The sequence below is a fragment of the Myxocyprinus asiaticus genome, chromosome 39 (assembly GCF_019703515.2).
Source record: "Myxocyprinus asiaticus isolate MX2 ecotype Aquarium Trade chromosome 39, UBuf_Myxa_2, whole genome shotgun sequence".
NCBI classification, from domain to species: domain Eukaryota; kingdom Metazoa; phylum Chordata; class Actinopteri; order Cypriniformes; family Catostomidae; genus Myxocyprinus; species Myxocyprinus asiaticus.
The window spans coordinates 15,875,590-15,881,273 of record NC_059382.1 but is presented as its reverse complement, the minus strand read 5'-3'; positions in this window follow the sequence as shown (position 1 = coordinate 15,881,273).

Sequence of the window (5,684 nt, the reverse complement as noted above, 5' to 3'; positions counted from 1 at the left end):
AGCATTTTCTCCATAATTTGGCTTTAAATCAACTCAACTGCCCTTTTTATACAGTATATCCTTTTCTGATTAGCACATAAACAATTATGCCTAATTAGAGTATGCATCTTGAGAATGGTGTGTTAATTGTGTTCGGGTTGTGATGATCTTGTGACAATGAATAAATGCCAGTGCTTTCTAAATGAGCTCATAGGGCAAAATGTGCATCATGTGGAAATTGTGTACACTGTACAACTTTGCAAAAAAAGGGTTGACCAGATCAAAAACCTATGTGGAAATGGTAGTGTTTATGGTTCTGTGAAATAAGCATTTCTTTAGCTGATGTAATGGTTTGAAATGTTTTACCTAAGTTTAGTAAGTTAGAGAAAAACATAAGCTTGTAGTTCTGGTACATTCACAATGTTAGTACCATTATCTTAGCAAACATTATCTTAAATGGATCATGACGTGCCTTTTTTTATTATTTTAATGTTCCTTGAGGTTCACTTACAATATTAGTTAAGTTTCTTTGCACAAAAAACAGTTATATATTTGTAAAACATGATCATTTTCCACCCTCTTTCTGACCCTCTTTCAGAAACACTTGGTTTTGGTGCTGCTTCTCCTTTAAGACTTGACAGTAAACGCCCACTGTTGTGATTGGCTCTTTGCTCTTGACTGACCTGCTGTCTCGTTGCCATCTCACTGCTCACCACTACTGGGCAGGGCTACGGAAGTGATAAGGTAAAGTAGGCGTTGATGTGTTGTCGTGGAGGCAGTCAGATGCAAATGTCTACCACAGTATGACATCACAATGTGGAGGAATTACAGAACGAGGCATTTTTGCAGATTGATTAAAACAAATGCTCTTTTTGCAGTGAGGAAGTTTTGAGTTCTGAAACTTACAGTATGTTTTTATAGTACAATGACCTCTTATATGTCAAAAAATCAGGGAAAAATTGATTCCTCATATCATGACCCCTTCAAGGTTTGCTAGATGTATGATGTCTGTCCCAATTTAACAAAGTCTTTATTTATCTCCATCTCACTGGAGAAACCTGTAACTTCACAATACTCCTTCTGAAGGCGTGAACAGTGAGAGAGAACAAATGTGTCCTGACAACTTTCAGTTCAGTTTAATTATTGAGCAAGTGAAGAGGCACCGTGTCTCCTGTACAGTAGATTCCCTCATCTTCCTTTGACCCAAGCAAGTACACACAGACCTAAGACACTCACAGTCACAGATAAGGTAAGTGGGAGGTGGGATTACAAATAAATTAATTACTCATTCAGTCTTACAACATACTGTATGTAATAAATAATGGATTGCTGGTCTCATTTAATATCCTATTAGGAGAAACAGAAGTCAGATTAATTCACCTAATGGGAAACAGGATGACAGTTGCATTACAAAATGGAAAGAAAGCAAAGATTAAAGGGATAGTTCACCCAAAAATGAAAATTATCTCATCAATTACTCACACTCATCCCATCCCAGATGTGTATAACCTTCTTTCTGCTACAGAACACAAGCCAAGATTTTTAGGAGAATATCTAAGCTCTGTTGGTCCTCACAATGCAAGTGAATGGTGAACAGAACTTAGAAGGTCCAAAAAAGGACATAAAGGCTGCATAAAAGTAATCCATATGACATAAATCTTTTTGGTAGGCTCCACCAGTAGGTGGCTGAATGTGATAGTCAATTCCACAGCAGAATGTGGCAGTGAAAGTGTAGATCCACAGTAAAAAAAAAAGGACTTAAATATTGATCTGTTTTTCACCCACACATATCATATTGCTTCTGAAGACATGGATTTAACCACTGGAGTCGTATGGATTACTTTTATGGTGCCTTTATGTCCTTTTTGGACAATCTGATTTCTGGTCACCATTCACTTGCATTGTGAGGACAAACAGAGCTGAGATATTTGCATATTAAGCTGTAGCCTAATTTTATGTTATTAATTTTTTTTTTTTTTTTTTTTTTACCAGACAAAAGCACAGTTTTTTGGAAAATTACACAGAAAACACCACAGCACTCTATCATGTAGGCTAGGCTCATTATTGCGATTTGAGAAGTTCCAGAGGAAAATACAAAATAAATAATCTTGGCACAATATAATATAATATAATGTTTACTATAGTGATCTTTGATTATGCTGCCAATCCCTTAAATAAGCAAAGTCCATGTCGTGGAAGGAGATCCGCAATGATAAATGCGGCGTTTAGTTTTTTCCGAGTATAAATTGGGTCACTATGCACAGTGCATTCCAGTGCTGTGACATAGCTGCTGTACAGTCAGCCATTCAGTTCAGAGTGAATTTCCAACGATGCATGTCCATGTCTGTGCCCTCTATCCCCGAGGGCATGAGCGGTTCGCAGTCTTCGTGGCGTTGTAACTGGCCGCATCTGGGGTCCAGAAGAGCACATAGTAGATCGCTAAAAAGAACGCCGCGACTGAAACACACAGAAAGTAAGTGATACCCATCGCCACTTTCACCCATATCTTAGTGGCTCTGTTCGCCTGTTTCACCCTCTGGTCACCGGGGTAATTCAGTCTCCTCTCCGCTCCCCCGTTTGTCCTGCCAGTGGTTACTGGTAAGTCTCCTCTCATTTTGAGATGACTGATATTCCAAAGATAGCGTTGGCTGTCAATGTTCGTTCTAATGAGACTCTGAGAGAGGTCTGTTGTGAATCACCTGATTCAGGTGCTTTAATTCCTGCTCTTCTCGGAGGGCTGATCCTGCTGCACCATCAGAAGGATTCTCATGCATCCTGGATGCACGAGGAGTTTTAAATGAACCACTGGGCGGAGTTTAATCTTCTCCATCATTGGTGGGCTTCTCTGTTCACTGCCATCATTACAAGGACTTATGAAAGACGTTTATCCCTTATGGAGAAAAATCTTTTATTATTAAAAGGCTTATTTTTCCCCTTGGGAAATAGCGATTGGAAATATCTTATTTTTGAGATAAAGTGCCATTAGTAAACAGATTTTATGATTTAAAAAATTTATATTGTTCATTGTTTGTTCATAATGTTTTAACTAATGTTAACAGACAACTATTAAAGTAAAAATGCATTAGTATATGTAGAAAATTAAATTTAAAGGGATAGTTCACCCAAAAATGAAAATTCTCTCATGATTTATTCACCCTCCTGTCATCCCAGATGTGTATGACTTTCTTTTTTCTGCAGAGTACAAATTAAGATTTTTAGAAGAATATTTCAGCTCTGTAGGTCCATACAATACATGTGAATGGGTGCCAAAATTTTGAAGCTCCAAAATCAGGCCCGGTTCTACGGGGGTGCTAAACGAACCTTAGAGCACCCTCAATTACAGACCAGGGCAAACTACTGCCCGTGGGTCGATTTATCATGAACTTTTTTTATTAGATCTTTCATTTATCTGGCTTTAGGACCTAACACACATCCACAAGCTTTTAATATGCTCAGGGTTGCCAGATAATAGATTCAACACCCCAATCAGAGATTTATACTTGCACAAATTGGAAATATTTCACCTTATACTTACTTATTTACATACTTATTTTATGCAATCTGGCAACCATGCATGCGAGTGCATAGGCTTTCTCTCTCCTCTTCGAAAAAAAAAAAAAAGAAGCTTGCCGCTTAATAGTGCAATATTATGCTAAAAGATAAGTGTGATGCAGCCACTACGTGTCCATTCATGAGGCTGCATGTGCTGTTTAGTGCCAAGTCTGTGAGCAAACCTTTTCAGTGATGAACTTTAGTAAAATCCCAATGGATCTTCGCATCATTCGCACATGGAGGGGACACGCGAGCAAAACCAAGCGAGAGAGGATTATGTTTGTTATTTGTGAAATGCTGAAGTCCCTCACACCTGTATGTGAATGCTACACTGGCAGTAATCATTTATCAGTGTCATGCAGCCTGTTTTATTCAGTTGTGTGCTGAATGGGATGCCAAACAAACCATTGACAAGACCCACATCATGACCCATGAGCGTGTAAACGGGTTGATAATGTTTTGAGAATAAAACAACTTTAAAATAAGCTTTAAGAATCTATCATTTCTGAATCTTTTATTTGACTATTAAACCAGACTGATGTAGAGTGTTAAATTGAATACTAAATTGCCACTGCATTGAATAATGGTAAAATAATCAATAATTTTATTCAGCCTTTATTCGGTTTTACTAACACATGATAGAAATGTAGCAGCAAAACTTCAAGCAATGGCAGAATTATCCCATCAGTCTGTATACACTTCAGAAAATTGTGCATCATTCATTGAGTGCATGAATGCACTTCTACTTCTGGGCTTAAAAGATACAACTATGCAGAACTTTTTATCTTCTCTCTTCCATGTTCTACTTAACAGCTGATGTGGCCCCATACCAAAAAAATTGCACACCTCTGCTCAATTGAATATGTAAGACAAATACTGTAAATTGGCAAGCAGATTTCCTTGAATCCCAGCAAACACAAAAATCCCTGCATCAATTTATATACGTGCATGATTTTGCAAATCAGTATGTCCTCATCTGCAGGCGCAGCATTTTGCTGTCATTTTCAGCAACAGATCATGTGAACAAAAAACAAAAAACAAAAAAAAAAGCATTAAATGTTTTGAACATTAAAATTAAAAAAATATATATATATCTTTTAGTAGCATTTATACATGATTTAATCTATTAAAAAATGTGTAAATACGATACATCTCCACTTTATACAGAGCACCCCCACTATTTTCAGAAGCACCCTCAGTGATTCTGATCTGGAACCGGGCCTGTCCAAAATCCACATAAAGGGAGCATAAAAGTAATCCATACGACTCCAGTGGTTAAATCCATGTGTTCAGACACATAGATGTGGGTGAGAAATAGACCAATATTTAAGCAATTTTTTGTCATAAATTCTCCTCCAAGCCCAGTAGAGGGCGATATACACAAAGAATGTGAATCACCAAAAACAGCAGAAAGCTCAAGTAAAAGAAAAGGAAAAATATTGATATTTTTCTCACCCACACCTATCATATCGCTTCAGAAGATATGGATTTAACCACCAGAGTTGTCTGGAGTACTTTTATGTCACTCTTATATGGATTTTGGAGCTTCATTTTGGCACCCATTCACTTGCATTATATGGACCATTATATGGACAGAGCGGAGATATTCTTCTAAAAATCTTCATTTATGTTCAGCAGATGAAAGTCATACTCATCTGGGATAGCATGAAGGTGAGTAAATGATGAGAGAATTTAAACTTTTGGGTGAATTAACCCTTTAACAAGATAGTTAAGTACTGTTAAAGTATTTTTTTTATTGTTTACAGTATATCCATATTAACTATTGCATTAATGTTAATGAATACAACCTTTTTGTAAAGTGTTACAACATTGGTAACACTTTATGGTAACACCTTATGGTTCCATTTGTTAACATTAGTTGACAACATTAACATGAACTAACAATGAACAATACTTCACCGCTTTTATTAATGTTCATTTCAACATATACTAATATATATTTAAAAAAAGTTGTATTTGTTAACATTAATGCACTATGAACTAACAAACTAACAATAAATAATTATATTTTTATCAACTAACATTAACAAAGATTAATAAATGCTGTAAAATTACATTGTTTGTTCATGATACCTACTGCATTAATTTTAACAAAAGGAAAATTATTGTAGCGTCACAAATAAGTGAATACA